Source organism: Alligator mississippiensis, chromosome 9, assembly GCF_030867095.1.
Source record: "Alligator mississippiensis isolate rAllMis1 chromosome 9, rAllMis1, whole genome shotgun sequence".
Taxonomy (NCBI): domain Eukaryota; kingdom Metazoa; phylum Chordata; order Crocodylia; family Alligatoridae; genus Alligator; species Alligator mississippiensis.
Genome location: NC_081832.1, coordinates 14,894,505 through 14,913,775, shown reverse-complemented (window position 1 = coordinate 14,913,775; position 19,271 = coordinate 14,894,505). Strand labels below are relative to the sequence as shown.

The following is a 19,271-nucleotide window of genomic DNA, read 5'->3' as shown; positions in this document are numbered from 1 at the left end:
TCTGTAGTAACCCTTTGCATATTTGAAGACTTATCAATTCCCTTCCCCTCCAGATTTCTCTTCTCCACAGTAAAGTAACTTTAATGTTTTCACCTTTCCTCGTAAATTTTGCCTCCCAGGCCCCTAATAATTTGTCACTCTCTGATGGACTTTCCGATGTGTCCACATACTTCTTGAATCATGGGACCCAAAACTGAATACAGTAGTCTAGGTGAGCCCTCACCAGTTCTGAACAGAGCAGAAGCACTTCCTTTAATTTGCAACTGACACTCATGTTGATACAACCTAGTATGCTGTTGTTTATTTGGGGGATTTGGGGTTTTGTTTTTTTTGTGTGTGCACAGTGAGAGCACACTGTAACCCCCAGGACCTTCTCTTTAGTACTATAGCCTCCAAGTTATTCCCCAGTCTGGTTCCATGAATGTAATTATTTTGTCTTAAGTGCAAAACTTTGCACTGGTTCTTGTTAAATCTCATCTGTTTGCAGACCATTTTTCCAGTCTATCCAGGTCATTCTGGATCCTGGCCCTACCCTCCAGTGTATCTGCAACTCCACTCAATTTGATATTGCCTGAAGATGGGATTAAGTACATGCTTAACAAATTATCCAAAGCATTAATGAAGATGTTGAATAATAAAAGGAGCTTACAATTGGAATTCATAATTTGATCTCTTGTGCAATTCTTTAATGGGACAAAAATGACTGAGCCATAGCAGCTAATAAATTTGATGAGATGGATTCTGGGTAGCTCAAAAGATTGTACAAGGAGTTAATTGAAGTTACCATATTTCCTTCTGGGGCACACTGGAGTACTTGCTTAACAAAACCAGGACAAATCCCAACACAACAGCACTGTTCAAAAGAAAGTAAGAGAAATCAAGGTATGTGTAAGCATGTAAAACACGTCTGAGGCATTCTTTACTGATGTGAAAAGAATATAATGAATGCTTCATTGCTACAAGGGGAACATTTCTCTTGCCAGGGGATAGATTCCCCAAGAATGATATTTACACTTTCCCCACAACCTGTAATTTTCTCATTTATCATTTGTCAAGGCCCAAAGACCTTATACTGCACATAGAATGTTTGCATGTTTAATGATCCTTTTACCAAACAAATGTCAGTCTCAATGAGAAAATTAGTTAATATAGCTGATGCTGCTAATTTAAGACCGTTAATGGTCACACTGAACATCTATACAACCTCCAGCATCTTGTATTATACCTGAGCTCCAACGGTTGAAAATCTGTTTCAGAACAGAGATTTCTGAAGGCAAGATAACCCCAAAAAATATCACATGCAAGGAAATATAATAAAGGATTAAAAAGATGTTTTTATTCTATATCTAGACTACTGGATTAGTGTGACTAGAGACAGACCATTGCCAAGTTTTTTAGGGCATGTATAGATGAAATGGGGGCCCTAAATTGAAGCGGTGGGTTTTTAAAAACACTGCTTCAATTTAGAGCAAAGTAAACCCCTGTGTTGTGTACATCCATGTCTTACCTGCCTCTCCGGCAGTGGGGAGGGGAGGGTGAGCTGCTGGCAGGTGGAGTGGTCCCTGGGCTGCAGGGGGAAAGGGGGCTGGTGCTTCCCTCCATGGCAGCGGCGCCACCCCCCCCCCCCAATGGCACCTGCAAGCACCTGGATTGGGTGGTCCGGGGGGGGAGGCACCACAACCATGGAGAGAAGGCCTGGATCCCTGCTCAGCTCATGTAGGCAGGCAGGCAGGGTCGGGGGGGCGGGGGGGAGGAGAAAAATCAGGCTCACCACTTTTTTCTTTCCCCCCCTTTGGTGGAGCCTGCCTTCCTGGGCTGCTGCCAGGCTGCCTGAATGGACTGCCTGCGCAGCCCCTGAGCTGCATGGAGCCCAGTGCTTCACTGCACAGATGTAGGGCAAACTAAAACTCTTTGGAGGTGTTTTAGTTTGCTGTGCCCCAAAGTCATTTAAGGCACATTACGCCACTGAATGTGCTACAGTGGCTGGAATTAAATGCGCAATACGCCACTGATGTGTGCAAACACCAACACCATTAAAGCAGTGCAAAAGCATTTAATCTGCTTTAAAGTGTCGGGCACACATGCCCCTTGTTCAGTTTACACACGCCCATACCGATATTAATTAGAATTCCATCTATGCCATTATCAAAACAACTACAAGATCTCTTGTAGTTGTCTCCAGTTTTATCAGCGTACTAACATTTGAAGCGATTTAAAGGGACATTTGAGTAAGTTGTATAAAAAGAGCTACAGCATATCTTTTACATTGACAAAATTTTAGCTGTTGTACTTTTCCAGCACATTTCTGGATTCCAGCACCTCTAAATGAAACAGAGAGGCTAGATACTTTGCAGTCACCTCAGAACCAGCTATGTCTTTTCATCATCCTCAGTCACAAATTTGAGTTGTTTCAAATTACAATTTGCCTTGTTATACACAGTTTAAATTTGAAACACGTGTGCCAACAGCATGAACTATTCTAGGTACTAATACATTTTTTTCCACAAATCTCTCGAGTCCCATTCTATTTTTCCCCCGAAAACAAAGTTATGTAGTAGGACCCTTTCTATGAAAAATCCTTCATTCTAATGCTGCTAGTGCTACGACTGATCGGATTCATTATTTACTGAATAAACAATTAAGGAGAATTTTCAAGTTCTGCCCGAAAACAATCTTTTCAGAACGCTAAGAGCACGCAAACCCAACTCGGAGGTTCGATTTTTATTTTAATGCTACCAGAATGCTACAAAGGAAGAGAACCCATACTTCTTCTGGCAACAGAACCAGCCACCTGTTCAGAAGTGGATACGAGCAGCTGATCACTAGGTATCTGTAATCCAGTTGTGAGAGTCAGTCAAATCAGCATTAGTAAAACCAGAGTTGCGTTGGGCAAGAGCAACAGAAATAGTCTCTATTTGTACTTCATCTCTGATAGAATTCAGCTCGGTCAAGAGAACTGAATTCGTTCCATGAGGTTGTAGAAGGTGAAAGCGAGTTTTGAACTTGTCCTCTCCTCCCCACCAAACACTTTAGGTTCAAACAGAAATTTTAGAGCCGGATTTGTCTGCACTTGACAGAAGTCTTCACGAGCCCTTCTTGCTAAGCAGAAACACTTGTCTTGAGCTCGATCCAGCACTCGAGTACTCACTGACCTTGATTAAAAGAATCCCGTTTGCAATTAACTGCCATAACGAAAACCCAAAAGCAAAACCAGTGGAGTTTTATGCAATACCAGATTATATTTTGCTGTCTCAAATAAACCCTGATCACTATGAGATAAATGACTCTATTGTGGCCTGAGTAACAAAATCACAAAGAGTAATTCTTAAAAAGTGCTCCTGGGACAAATTTGTTCCAGGCATCCACCACTGAGGTCTAGGCTAAAGGATGTGCACATCCCATCAGGAAAACCTGGTTCTGTATTAGTCCTCTTACTCATGCTTTTCTCAAATTAACAATTCACATTCCCAATACCTAACCCTCAATGCATGTAGCACATCCATGGTAGAGTCAGATTTGGAGGTCTGCAATTATTAAATGGATTTCAAATCTTAGTAACAAAAAGAGCAGTTCCTCTGGCACTATGCAAGACAGAAGCCATCTGTATCTTCAGAGGCTTGATTCAAAATGTGACTGCTCCTCAGCCACTTGATAAGTCTTCGTATTCCTATGGCATTTCAGTCAAAAAGTAAAACAAAAACAACTCTTGTTCCAAAAGTGTTTTTCCTATATTTAAAGATTTAATTTGGTTATATCAATTGTAATTTAAAGCAGTCAAACTAGTCACCTTGATTCATAAAAGTGAAGTCAGATATTTTGTTATGAAATACTAAGGAACCCATTGTGCAACAACTCCAGAAATTAATGGGGAAGGAAGCTCTCTGACCTATACAACTGAGCAGGGCAAGGAGGTGGAGGAAGGAAAGAATGAAACACAATATACAAAGATACCCCTTTAAGTACCACTGAAAGAAACAGGAAGTTTGCTTTTAATAAAATGACATTTGTACCCTAAATACAGATGCAGATGTAATTTATATGGGTTGTGTGTACTGATACAAGATTCGAATGGACCAACACAGATTTGCCATGGGATAGCTACAAGTCACTCCCACAGAAGACAGTGCTTTCTGCACCCTCAATCTAGGTGGCAGAAAGGCAAACAGCTGGTCCAGGATGAAGAGGGACAAATCAATCTCAAATAAACCAGCAAAACTACACTAGTGAAATTTTAACCCTTATTCCTTCAGAGGGAGTTCTCCACTGGGCGGAAGTTTAGTTATTTGTGTGGTCTGCTCTAGTTCACCTTTAATTATTCCCTCCCCATTCCTGCCTCTGTCCCACCCTATCACCCTGTCCCTGACTCTCCACATCCCTCCCCACCCCCAACAGCGTAGTTTTTGTCTAGGACCCGTTACAGCTGCTTACAGTCATTGGCGTTACGCGTTTATGATGGAGGTCAAAATCTAAACTTGTGAAGTAGAAGTACATAACTATGGAGTCCTGGAGAAGGTGTCTCTGATAATCAGGGATCTGGGTTTTCTGTTTGCTGTGAAAAAACGTTGATTCTCCCCTTTAAAGGAGAAAGACGCAGGAAATGTCAGGTTTGTCTTTGCAGGCTGGCCATATTTCAGCCTGCTAGGGGCTGCAGGGAGTGGGAGGATGGCAATCAGGCGGAGGGTGCCATGTGCATTCGTGTATGCACACGCACATGGCAGCCAGGCAGCAGTAGAGAGCAGCTCCCCGCAGGCAAGTCTGTGGGGGCTGGGAAAGGGGCACAGGCCACACATGGGGTGGGAGTGGGAAAAGGGGCACAGGCCACATGAGGTGGGGGGGCACATCCCCCCCCACAATTTCTGTGCCCACAATGAGGCGTGTGACTGCAGCAGGGCTGGACCAGCTCCAGAGGAGCCACCCCTGTGGTCATTGCCACCAAAGTGAGGCACCCCCTGCCCGCCTGGTAGCAGCGGGGACCACTACTGCGCTGCCACCACTGCCACACCTCGCCTTGGCAGTATGGCACCTCCTCTAATGCTGGATCCCGCCCTGTGGGCCTCAAAGACAGCTCCTGCCTGGAGCTGGTATGGCCATCCCATGCCCCATAGTGGTGGGCATGTCCCCCCCGCCCCACCAAGTTGCCTGTGCTCCCCTGCCTTCCCCACACACCCACTTCTTTCCTCACATACTGAGGGTCTGGCCGCAGCAGGTCATGAGTGAGGGGCACCAGCAGGGCCACAGGGCTGTGGGTCCTGAGTGAGGGGCACTGGCATGGGCAGGAACAGGGCACCAGCATATTAAGGCTGCTCAGCACCAGAAAGCAGTGTGGGGAGCAGGGCAGGATAGTCATAGCTGGACCCCATCCTAGTGAGTGAAGCGGGCAGGGGGAGCTCTAATTTTTCATGATAAAAAAACCTTACATCAAATGCCAAAGTGTATAGATATTTAGAATTTATTTTATTCTAGTGATTGAGGCACTTGTAGGCTTCCAAATTGCTTTAAAATTATAAATCTATCAATAAAACATTGTGTTAAGCTGATCCATACATAAATACATTAGTGGTGTTTCATTTTAAAAATCACAGAAAAAACATGGATTTTCAGGATTTAATGAGAGAATTTGTGATTTTTTAAAACAGAGAAAACCAGGAACCTTGCTAATAATACCCGTGCTTCCTGGCCTACAGAACTTAAATATAGCTCTACAGTCATTTTGCTTCATCTCCTAAAGGAAACTAGAGATCAGTTACAGCAGTGATTCTCAACCAGAGCCCCACAAGCTCTTTAAAGGTGCCACAGGGTGCCACTTAATATTTGCACTATTAGATGTGCAAGCACAGACACGAGATAAACTCAGAGGTTTCAAACAGAAATGCACTGTGACCTGTTGTGGTCTAAATTCTTTGCCACAGAAAAACTGCTCTAATTTTTTTTTTTTTTTTTTTGATTATGGAAAAGAGTAAAAGGTAAGAGCTGACTGTTTCCGAAGGTTGTGTCGAGTCTAATAAGATTCAGATTCCCCGAGTTAGAATATATCTACCCAATACTCGAGCTGTGTGGCAGGTGAGAAAATGTTCATCAGAACGTTCTAAGAGGCAAGGGTAGAACTTTTAAAGGGATTCAAAATTTAGTCATTGTTTTTGGGAAATTCATCCCCCAGCAGATCTCTAGGTTCCTAGTATTCAAACAATCATCTAGGAAATGAGAGACGGTATTTAATCACAATGTCCAGACTATAGCAGCACAGACATTTGAGAAGGTGCGAGCCAAATTCTGTCCTATTCTGCAAGCTGAAAGGAAATATAAATCAGGGCAAACTTTGGCTGGAAACCCAGTTCACTAACCTTGAATGCAGATTACTGGCTCTTGTAAATAAATCTATAAGAAGCAAGAGATCCAAACATCTTCATTCATATTTTATTACTCCTCTTTCTTTAAAGATATTCCAGCACCCTGATTAAAAATTCACACCCTACTGTAAGGCTGAAATAAGCTAAGAGGAACCTACATTAACACCTCAAGTGCACTGAGAAAGAGAGATATCTTACACACCAGTGCACTTGCAAGATCAGACCCTGATCCTATGACCCTTCAAGAAGTCCTACAAGTCTGCCAGTCAGATTTGTTCCAGTGCCAACATAGATACATCAGTTCTTCTCAAAGCAAACAATGGTTTGTAAATCGTACCTTTGCAGATCAAAAACAAGTCAACAAAAGTATGTTCCTGAGAGGGGCAGGGGAAGTTATCAGGGCATTTATTACCATTGCCAAAGGGAGTTCACGGTCAGTTTCAGCTAAAGATGGCAAACCGAGGCAAAACGTTTTGCACCCATGGGTCAGTACTACATCCTCCTTCTCCATCTGAGTGCATTCAGTTTCTTTTAGCATCCATGACAATAAGCCACCGGGCTCCAATTCTGATCATGCGTTTTGCAAGAGGGGGTGTGCAAATATTCTCCTTGCAGGCATCTGTGGTCAGACTGCATAGATGTAGATCGGGGCGGGCAATTATTTCAGGGGGAGGGCCACATATTGAGTTTTGGCAAGCCATCGGGGGCTGCATGACTGGCAGCTGGGGCAGATAAATATTAATTTTCTAAACTTTTTAGGGACCCCATGGGCCGGATAGAATGGCCTGGTGGGCTGCATCTGGCCCGCGGGCCGCATTTTGCCCACCCCTGATGTAGATGCACTCCAGCTAACAGGCATTGGCATAAGTACCAGCACGGACACACGAGCACAGTACACAGCAAAACTTCAACACAAGCACAGAAGAAACCAAGTAACCATTTGGAAGAGATGGATGATGCCAACTGCTCTAAGTTGCTTTAATTCTTTTGGGTCTATACAGAGAAGCAGAGTTCTGTCTTTTAGTTATGGTGACCGACATGCACCTTCTCAGCTGAATTTTCTGCTCATCTTGGTTCCCAGCTCAAGGAGTCTATCCAACTCCCCCTCAGCCTCTGACAGGCTAAAGGAGAACTCCCAAAGGGACAAGAATTGTGGGATAGCTGAACTCTTTCAACTGTATTGAGTGCCCTCTAGTAGATACAAAAGCTCTCTCAATTACTTTGGTCCCATCCTTCCAAAACCATAATTTAAAACCACAGTAAGCTCATAATTTTGTATCCAATAACGGGCACTTTTCTAATTTTGCTTTTAAATTGTGGTATTGTATTCACCATGATTATATTTCTCAAGTTAGTTATTTCTGCGTAGAAGTATTAACACACTCTTAGTAATGGGGGATTACAGTGTTAGAGTTTAAATCCTAAGTGTCACTTGTACCTACCAACCGCGGCTCCTCTTCCCATGTTACTATCCTTCTTTTTGGCACTAGAATAACTTGCACACCTGCCTCCAATATTGTAAGTATCCCCATTTGCTTTAAGACTGATAGTCCCTTCCTTTTACAAAGAGCTCCTAGGACCTAGTTATGGTGTTGTCCTCCTCTTTGTGCCATTAAACCAAACCCATACCTCTGTAGAAGAGCTTTATGTCTACTGTAGTCCTGCAGTTTTTCCTCCCATATGTTTGTGTGTACCTCAATGTTCCTTACATCTCTCCTTCCATTGGACCTCTCCCGTTGTAAAGTTTTGGATTTTATTATGACCATGATTTCCAAGTACTACACACTTTTCCGTAAGTTTGTTCTAATTGTTTTGTCAAGGGTTAACTCTAGGATTGGTAGTCAGGTGGTATCTTACCATCTTGTGAAATCCAATTGCAAGTCAGGTATCTTAGCAGGGGGTCCATAAAATTGCAAGATTGGCTTTTCAGCCGTACCTCAGCCAAAAACCATGGTTTCACTGGTGTTCTTAAACAGGCTACAAAACACTTATACAGTTTAGTCTGAGAGAGGGCTCATTCAGTGTCAGACTTCTAAGTGACCAGCAACATTAAACATGAGCTTCTACAAAACTAACCCATTTCAAATGGCTTGTACCACAACCTCTTCAAGTTACACACAGGCTTGCACTTAGAAGTAAGGAGGATTTGGGAGTGGAATAATTGACACAAAGGAGGTAGGGAAAGAGCTTGAGCTGTGGGTTGGAAGGAGTTGTAGGAGTACAAACTGTCATTTCCACTTTGAAATCCTCTGCAGACACCCTCCCTATCTTCCAAAGCGTTAATTAAGAAGTTCTTGAAGAGGAACATTATAGTTGATTGTGGGGAGAAGGGTTTGGATGGGGGAGGAAGAGTAGTGTGACAGACAGTAGCATCTCCCTTTGCACTGCTCAAGGCCTTTCTGCACATGTTCCTGCTTTCTGGGAACTGGCAAGAGTACCTGGACTTTTCACTTCTGACCCCTCCCACCCCCAAAAATATATGCTTGTCATGACTGTATTACAATGACATTTTTTCATCTTTTGCAGAATATCTTCACAATTAAGATGAATTTCAGTTTAGAACTGTCAATATGCCAATAGCTCCTATCCCCTTAAGACCCCCCACTCTTTGTTGTTAGAGTCTAAAAACTTAGGCTGTAAACTCATTTGAGATAAGGACTGTATATGTATTACAGAGGCATCAAGCACACTTTAGGGGGCTATAAAAACTAATAATTGCTTTATGACTTTCATTCTGCTTTAAATAGGCTTCCTTCTACCTAGGCTCCCTAGAAACAAGTTCTGTAGTACTGTTATTTATTTTTCCTCAGTCTCCTGCTGAGCTCCAAAACAAAATTCATATCATAACCAGCCCGTAGAGAAGTGAGTCAGTGTTCCAGACTTAGCAAGTGCAAGCTTATAAATATTTCAACAATACAGAAAATCCTGTTCACAGGGACTTAGCAAAGGAAAAGTAGCTTGTCAGTATCAGATTTTTCTTTTCTTTTAGTAGATACATTAAAGCTTGCTCTGGGTTATGAGTCCTCAAACCATTGAGAAGTAGCCAGAAAAAACTTTAGTGCCACCTGGATGCCTGCACAATCATTTAACTAATGCATGCATGCATGCATACACACACACACACATACACACCTCCAACCAACCATGGCAGGATACACACATGTGGACACTGGCATAAACCCAGAGAGATGAGGCAATCACATCCAGGCAAGGCACATACTTGCCTGTCAGGGTGAGCAAAGTTGGACACAATTCCTCAAAAGACTCATCAATGGCTGCATCTGCACAAGACATTTACTGTGCAGTTGACTAATTAGCTGCACAGTAAGCATTGCACATCTACAAGTGCACCCCTATTAGGCTGGAGTAAACTAATTCACTCCACAGCAGCTCACATGTAGATGCTGCCCTGACTGACTGGGGCACGAGGGTGCTTCAGGGCTCGTACGCCTGCTGGCTACCCCCACACTGAAGCATCCTTGTGCTGAAGCTACCCCGCACTCAGCGGCAGACCCAGAAGTGGACCAGATGTACTTCTGGTCCACTTCCAGGCCCACCACCAAGCACATGGGGGCCCCCACTGCACTCCTGTGGGATACTCCATCCATCCCACCATTGCAGCATTCATGAGCCATTCCTGCTACCTCAAGGTATGTAGAAAAAATATTTAAAGCTGTGTCTATGGCTGAATCACTGATTCTCTGAATTAGCATCGAATCTTCAGATTTGGATTCGGCTGAATAGAATCGGCACAGTGATCCAAATAAACTAATCAAATCACTGTCCCCAATTTGCGCCGAATCCAAATCCAATATGGCCCATTTGCACACCCCTAAAAGAAACTAGTTGTTGGTTGAAAGTTATGGTTGATACTGCAAGTCTTCTCTTTTGACCAGAAAGCATCATATACTGTAGGCTGAATTTATAGCAGCTATATAGAGTTACCTAGAGGACAACTGCATGACAGCTTGAGGTTTCAGAGCTTGGTTTTGCCCTTCATTGAAACAAGAAAAAGTCAAAGAAAGCCCTTTGAAGCTTTTCAAAAACACAGAACCGTACTGAAATGTCCATTATCAGATTAAGACAAGAAAGGTTTGTTTGGCAATGCCTTTTATTGGACTAGTTATTAGTTGGAAGATGTTAAAGCAACACTGAGCACAAAATGCCCTTCCTCAAGTCTAAAAAAGCAGTAGATAATGGTCACTGTTTTTCCAGGTATGTAGCCAGGTATGAGGGGTGCTCAACCCCTAGCCCACAGACCAAGTACAGTTTGTGACACCATGTTATCTGGCCCACCAGGCTCCCCAATGGTCCAGAAATTTGGGGTGGAGCAGTGGCATTGCCCCACTGCTGCCAAATTTCCCCACCCATGGAGAGCCCCAGGCCCCACATGCTGCATCAGGTGCCCAATCCCAGTATGCTGGGGGCACTGCCAGGCACCCAGGGCCCAGTTCAGCCCATGGACAAGCCCTTCGCCGCTCATCTGGCCCATGAGGCCAAATGGTTGTCTATCACTGGCTTAGATCATTTCACTTACATAAATGAAGTTAAACAAATAGTCACTTGAAGGGGAAAAGGGCAGTATACCTCTGAAGCAAAGTGACCAGGAGTTGCAACAGATCAAGTAGAAGACAGGTGAAATAGATGCACATAATTACATTAAAGAATAAAATCTTTTAAAGGAAAAGAGAATTATTACCTATGGAGTACAAGGGTTCAGCAGAATGAGTAAGTATATCATAACAAGAAATAAAACCACTGTTTATTCCAAGGTTTTTAGTGTCCAGTAAAAATTGAGTTTTTTTCTTAGGCCCTTCTTCTGAAGATCTTGTGTAGGATTCCACTGAGTGAATGACTGCGAGGTCAGAGACGAAGTCACTGTCTGGTGAAGTAGTTCTCCACTGACGATTTAGTGTTTTCTGCTGGAGTTCTTTCTTAAACGTAGCACTTGTTTCACCTACATGGTTTTCATGAGGACATTTAGTGCCTCAGATGAGATCTATCACATTCTGCAATAGACACCAGCTCTCAGCTATAATTAGTTGGTCCAATAAGAGATCTTGCCTAACAAACCCTGCTTTTCATATAGTCCTTGGCTTGGACTGTCATGCCTAAAACAATGCTCCAACCCAACTACATCAGGTTGTACATTCTCTACCCAACTTCCCAGAAACTCCACCTTAAACCTAAGAAACTGTAGCAAAAAATACAATAAGACGAGGTACAGGGTAGAGCTGGGAAAAACACAGCCTCATCAACGCTTAGTGCTTCTTTCTAAGAAGCAGTTTGTAGGAAAAAAGGAATTAAGAGAGAGCGACTAGTTCAACGTTTTTTGACAGATGAACAGTTAAGAATACTAAAAGTTTGCAAGCTAAATCCCTGTTTGTTCTTAATTTTATATTTTTTTCCTTCTTTCCCCCCCCTTTCCATTTCTATTCAGTAAGTGACTTCCTGCTCTGTTAAAAATGAGTGTACCCATCTGTACTATCCATTGTTGTCTGCACCAGAAATCTGATGAAATGATGATGGTAACTATTCGATTCTTACACATGCTAGCTCAGGAATTTCTTTTTGCACGCAAACAAGTGCTTCCTGAGGAGCTGGCGTAGAGGAAATTGGGAAACCTAGACCTTTCTTGCACCACCGAGGTCACGCAGGCCAAATAAAGCGCAAAGCAAATAGCTAGGCAGTGGTCACAAATGTTTACAACCATTTAGAGCCACATTTTACCAACTGGACATAATCTTTGAACTGATCAGCTCAAGAAGCTATGACTGGCTAGGAATCAAGCAAATTATTAATAAATACTTTTAAACAGAAGGAGAACACAACTATAAAGACAATTCAAACTTTTTTTCCTAGAATTGTAATAATCCTATCTACTTGTAATGAATTAGAAAAAATTATTTCTGGATGAAAAAAAAAAAAATTAGTAATAAGTATAATTAGCCCAAGTATCTTTACAACTATCATCCTTAGTTTCAATCTCTCTGAATACTTTCTCATGCAATACACCACCATTTTCTCATTTGCAAGAGGAAAAATATCATTTTCATGTTAATCAAATATGTAGATCAATCACAATTACAAATGAGGTATTTCGGGGGTGAGGGGGTTGTTTGCCTTCTCCCCTCCCTCCTCCAGTTTCTCCTTCCTCTCTTTAGTAAGAAAAATTGTGAATTAAGCACACCATGGTTTCTTGCGCAAGATGCTGGAGGCCAAGGACATGTCTATACTCCTCTAACCACATTAAGGAACACCACGTTAAGGGATTTCATCCTGGTTCCACACATAATATGATTCCCCAAAAAGTAATGTAGTTGCTGTGCATATACCCATTGCTGCTCTTCAGCTCTGTTGCTCAGAAGCTTATCATCACTTAGCCAGTACTGCTCTAACAGTTAGATTTTTCAGGTTGTAACATATGTTGAAAAGACAGGTCATACTTTATTGCCTCTCGAATGTAGCAATATACACATCCCAAGTCACAGAGATAAGGTGCAAAGGCAGACAGAATAGGCCAGAAAGTCTCTCTGGTCCAGTTTAGCATTCTGATTGAATTAACAGTTCTGGTTACTTCTAGAGATAGAAACATTGGCTCCTAACCCATCCAGATGTTCCCAGAAAGGATAGAGAACCTGCTATTAACTGGTAAGACTTGAACTTGATGTTATTTTGCACATGGGTGGATGCTCACCAACCTGCTCTTGGTTTTTTAAGAACACAAAGGCAAACAGTTAGAGGCATGGTGTTTTGTATACAAAGAGATAACTCTAGGATTATTCAGCCTAGATAAGAGCTGAACAAGGGGCACTGAATTTGGTAGATGCATAATAGATATTTAATGAGCTTTTATCTCATTCTTGGCAGAAAAAAGGATGTTGCAGAAGTATATCTACAGTCAGGGAAACAGTGATTAACACCTCCCCCCAAACCAGATAACTAACATTTTACAAGTTCTTAGTACAGGTAATATGTTCTTGCCAACCCCCATTCACACACTCAGCACACTTTTTAGGGCAGAGGTGGGCAAAATGTGGCCTGGGGGCCAGATGCAGCCTGCCAGGTCATTCTATGCGGCCTGTGGGGCCCCTAAAAAAAAAAAAAAATGTAGAAAATTAATACTAATCTGCCCTGGGCTGCCCGTCATGCAGCCCTTGATGACTTGCCAAACCTCAGTAAGCAGCCCTCTGCCCAAAATAATTGCCCGCCCCTGTTTTAGGGCGAGGGTGATCTGAGATTAAACAATCACATTTGAAACTGAGAAGATAATTACATTCTTTAAAACAGCAGACTTTCAACCAGTGAAATGTCACTGTGACAGAACAGACTGTGGAACGTACACAGAATGGCCAGGTAAGACTTGCATTTATGCAAATCAAGTAACACTGCTAGGGTAAATCAAATCCCATGCTTTAGGGTCACAAATCTGAAAGGGAGACCTCTTCTTTGTTCAAAACCTGTGCAGACCTCCAAGGCACTATTATATGGCTGTTCCTCTTTTTCTTTGAAAAGCATCCATAACGATCAAATGGTGTTACAGAATCTCAGGGCACCTTGTGGGCACGAACAACCAAGCGGTGGCTTGACAGATGAGTATGTTGTTAAAAAAAAGAAAAGAAAAGAAAAGAAAAGAAAGGATGGCCCACTCTTCCACACAACTAGCACGGATCAGCTCTTTCCCCGAGAAAGCCAAAGGGATCATCTCACCCCAGCGCTTTTTCCTGCCTAGGCAGGGGGTCTGACTCGATGCTCTGTTGAGGTCCCTTCCGACCCTAACATCTATGAATCAAACTGGAGCCGAGCTAATGAGAATTACAGTTGGCCACATCGGACACTTGGTCGGCTTAGAAGCAGACCGAAGGGATCGGGTTAAAAAGCACCACAGGTAACTACTGGACTTTGTTAAAGGAATCCTTTGACCAGCCGCGCGGGTGTCCTGAACTGTTGGGCACAGGGCGTGCATGCACCGAAATCCCTGCCCGGAGCAGCCTCTGGCTTTCACCAGCGACCTGCACCTGAGCGCCACAGCTCGCAGCCCCCGGGGGCGAGCTGGCCGAGCAGCACGCACAGGCGCGGGCCCCTCACACAGGTGCCGCCGGGGCACACCGGAGCACCCGACTCCCCAGCCCGGCGTCCGGGCATCCCCGGCTCAGGTGCGGGCTCGCCCCGCCACCTTGCCCAAGTGCTCTGGCTGCCTCGGAGCAGGAGGGCGGGAGGCCGCCCGGCCTCGGCACCGGCGCCAGCAGCGGCACGAGCCCCCCGCGCCCCGCACTTACCGCCGCGGCGAGTGCTCGGCGGCCCGGGCCGGGCGCGGGGAGGGTCCGCGCTGGGGGCTCCCGCCCGCCTCGTGCAGCCGCTGCCGCCGGCCAGTGCGGGGCTGGGCGAGGAGCCGGCTTTAACCATCTGTTGCAAGGCGCCTCCTCCGGCGGGCTCGGCCCCGGCAGCGCCTCCCCGCCCCCCGCGCAGCGCCGGGACCGCCGTCGGGGGAGGTGCCGCGGACCGCGGGCCCCGCTCCGCCCCGCCCCGCCCCGCCCGGCCCGGGAGCGGGGGGCAGAGCCCTGCTGCTTGGCCCGTGCACTGCCCTAGCCCCGTGCTGGTGCTGGTGCTGGTGCTGGGGCACTAGGAGCTGGGGAAGGGGAACTGAAGAGGCAGCAAGAATTGGGTTTCCCTGCTTGATCCCATCGCGGGGCACCAGGGACTGAAGCACCGCCGGCCCTGGCGACATCAGCTGCAGCAAACGCCAGGCTGCGCGAGGAGCGGAGACCCCGCTATGTTTGAATCAGCCCCCCACCCCCAAAAAAGGGGGGGGGGGAGGCAAATATCTATCCAGACCTCTTTGATGTTGGAAGTTTCATAGGGAAAAGCTACTCCGAAGTCACAGGGTTGTCTACCCCGGGTAGCCTTTCAGGGTTTCTAAATGGTTCAACCTTGTGAGCAAAAGCCAACCCATCTCTGGGTGACGTGCGTCTTTCTGGGGTTGTTTTTTTTTACTTGAATCTGCTGCATTGGCAGGTTCGCACATTCATAGTCTATAGCAGGGGCAGGCAATTATTTTGGGCAGAGGGCTGCTTACTGAGTTTTGACAAGCCATCAAGGGCCGCATGACAGGCAGCCAGGGGCAGCTAAATATTCATTTTCTAAATTTTTTAAGGGCCCCGCGAGCCGGATAGAATGGCTTGGCGGGCAGCATCCAGCCCATCGGCCGCATTTTGCCCGTCCCTGGTCTATAGCTAGGACCACAGGTTGGAAGCAGACCGGCAGCTAATTTCACCCTCTTGACAGTACCAGATTAAGATGCTTTTAAAGAAATGGGAAGGGAATTATGCAAATTGTTTTCAAATTTACATTTACTTAAAGATAACAAAATGGTCTTGCATTTTCTTGTGGTATGTATTTGGGAAAAGACAATAAAAAAGAAAAAAAAGCCAAATATTTATTATAACTGTTTACATTACTACTAAATGAAATTCAGTCTTGTTTTCAATATCTAGAAAATTGGGTCAGATTTTGATCTCACGTCAGTGCAGATCCCGTGCAACTCCATTGATGTTGGCTGTAGGTTTAACAACAAAGTGAATGAGAGTCAAATTTGGCAAAGCACGTCCTTATTTTGCAGCTCTCGTACGAGTGTGAGCCGGGCAGACATCACACCTGATCTTGAATCTGAGACCTGCATTGTGCCACACCTGGATTGTACTGGGGCTAAACAGTGGCAAGTACAGTTCTGTTTAACTGAAAAAGTACCATTTCTGGAAACTCAGCCAAACACTCTCCTCTATCCTGACTCTGCTACAGAAATGTATGTTGTTACAGGCGTAATGCATTATTGCTGCTAGGCACTTTCTCAAAATGGCATATACCTCTTACCTACTGAGAAGGCTGTAACATGCTGCAAAAGGAAAGATTTAGAGGATAATTACTAAAATACATTTGGAAATACTTCAAATGGATTGCGTTCATCTGGTGAGACTCCAGAAGGGTAAAATTCTGCTCTCTCCTATGCATGTGGAACTCCTATTGATTTTAGGTATCTAAGGGGAGAATTTGTCATTACAGGACAATTAAGAAATGGCTTGCCTGGAGTTATAACTGGCAGAATCACAAAATATTAGTGGACTTTTCCATGTATTTTTCAAGTCTCCTCCCAGTTGTGTATTATTCCCTAACATCTCATCATATGTATTCTTTTGAGACATTGCTTCCACTACTTCTGTCAGGGATTTTGTCTCACCTTTCTGAGGGTTATATTCTTACAATTGTGATTGTGATTAATATTTAGAGACTCCAGCCATTGTACTAGGTACTGTACACCCATAATAAGAGATGCTCCTTACCCTGAAAAGTTTGCACTCTACATAGATAAAACAAACCAAGGTTGGGAAAATCCGGTACAACATACAAACAGAAGATTGAAAGCTAAGGCACTGAAAAATGAAATGAGCTGACTACAGTAGTGCAGAAAATCTATGGCAGAGCTGAAAATTCAACCCAGATACTGGTAAGCTGAGTCCCAGTTTAGTGCCTCACCTACAAGATCCCAACACCACAACAACTTTTCCTTTCTGTCCTAAGGATTCCCTAAAGGCTGAGCAAGTAAGAGGCTTGTTATACGGTTTGTTACTTTTCTTGGTTTTTGTGTGCATTCTTTTCCTGGGACCATTCATTCAAGTTTCTAAGGCTCTGTAGTTTTATAGATTGAAAACATGTGCCATGAAGAAATATGAACTTTCTTCTTGCATAATTCATCAGTATCACATCTTATATGAATGCAACCAGGCGTGGTATATCTACAGCATCAAAATGCCAGTTGTTGAGTAGCCACAGCACTGACGATATCTGCTATTTTTATCTTTGCTCCTAGATTGTATGTAACCTAGGGCAAGTCACCTTAACCTGCCTATATATCAATTTCCATAGCTGTGAAATAGGGGACAGTCAAACTTAAAAGGGCCGTATGAGTCCAAATACTTATTACTAATCTGTTATTCATTTATTTGGACAGATAACATCGCCATCATGATTAATAATGGTCATAATGGCATTTAGATTTCTCCTGATTCACTCAGGATGGTATACACTTAACAATCAACATTACTTAAAAAACGAACCCATTGTACAGGGTGGGATGTTATACATGAGCCTTATTCTTAACAAACATATCAAAATCTTCAAAGGCACATCAAAGACCTATCTGAAAGTCTCTTAGAGTGAAGAATGAGCTGAATTTGCTAATTGGTCAGGCAGTGCATTCACAGTGAGTGCAGAGGTAAAGCTGCTAGCAATTACAGTTCACGAGACCAAAGACTGTGCAGTTAGAATGAAGAGTTCTCCATGGTGTTCAGGGTAAAGAGCACTGCATTTGTGAAAAGCTTTGTTTTCTTCATGCAAAAGAGTTCTGTGCCTAATTATTGGCATCTTATAGAGAGCAGAGTGTCTGGTATCTGTACAGAAAACTATTCAAGCAAGTGTGAGTTTGGTGGAATTTCCACGTGTGGCAGATGTTCTGCCCTACAAAATCATCATGGAAAAAAACCTTCCCCTCTTGCCATTCAAATACATCCACATAAAAAAAATCTTACCACTAAGGAATTTTGATTTTAGTGGACATTTACATGTGCAATAAAGAATTTGTATGTGTGTGCTTATATATATTTATATTGTTTCTTCCCACATTGGATATATGTACACTTTTCAGAGAAAGGCAAAGAAAGAGATTGCCTCTGATACTTAGGTAGAAGGTAAAATAATTATCTATAACCATCAACTGTGATAAGCATTCTTATTCTGCAAAATTTGGGAAACACTTGGAGCCCTAGGAAACTTTGATTCAGCTCCAAATTTTGCACCATGCTGTTCTCTAGGATTGGGCAACCTAAAATATCAGTTCTGGAGGTTCCCTGACCTGGGATAGTAAGAGGATGTCTGAAGTTCAGGTTTTTCTCTCTAAGAAAAAGACAAACAGCTTTCAGTCAGAGCAAATACAAGGCCCAATAAACTCATCACTAGATGTACACCATAAGCCTCTATCCTAAAAGAGTTCCTTTTATTGTGAAGACAGGGCAGTTTTATAGAAACCTAACACTTTTTCTAAACTGTAAAGTTTTTTTTTCACATTAGGAATGACCGAGAAGGCGTTAAAAAATGAATGAGTTGTCTGATGTGTTGCAAGACCTTAGCCTAGATTTAGTTAGTATAACAAGATTACCTAAGTAAGCATATTCAACCATCAGCGATGGTAGAACAGAAACAACTTGGAATGTCATTTAGGTGCTGACACCACTGAGAAGACAAAAATGCGTGATGGGCAGTGCTAACTACAGAAGTGCCAGTGGATGATAAAATAAAATGTTGTCATCCCATCCCACAGGGCCACTTCTTTTTCTGGCAATCAGCAACCAACCATATCTGTTAGATGGAAAAAAAACCGTGCTACAAATACATGAGCAAGTAGGGAGAAAAAAACCTGCTACAAATACATGAGAAAGCAGCTGACTGAAGACCTTGGGGAGCATAAGACAGTTGCCTACTTAACTTCAAGATGAGTCTTTCTTGTAATGACAGCAATAGAAAGTTTCTGCCTTCACATATCCTTTGATAATTGTGATGACCAGTAAATATAGCCTCATATTTCTAGTCCCGTTCTTGGGAACACATTAGGGGAAATGAACAATAACTTCAGTGCTAACAGGGAAGAGTTCAGTCATAATCTACAGCTCTTACAGCACTTTTCCATTTCAAAGGACCTTGCAAACATTGGCTAAGTAATTTGTTCCATGTTCAAATCTGTGGAAGCAATACAAGCTTTTTGCTAAACAATTGGGCTTTAATGTGGCTTTTAGAGCCCCAGCTGTTACTGTGGTAAGCAAAGGTGCAACACTCAGACAGCAACTCCCGGAGGCACTTTGCCTAAAGGACTTCAAG

General features: G+C 43.5%; 1 protein-coding gene across 1 annotated transcript in view; it reads right to left on the bottom strand.

Annotated features, from left to right (window-relative positions):
* The window catches only part of SULF2 (sulfatase 2), a 256,183-nt gene extending 241,445 nt beyond the window's left edge, over positions 1 to 14,738 (bottom strand). Inside the window, exon 1 of the mRNA XM_014609699.3 lies at positions 14,627 to 14,738. The gene's annotated coding sequence lies outside the window, so the exon portion shown is untranslated. The remainder of the gene's footprint in view (positions 1 to 14,626) is intronic.
* Between the last annotated feature and the right edge of the window lie 4,533 nt (positions 14,739 to 19,271).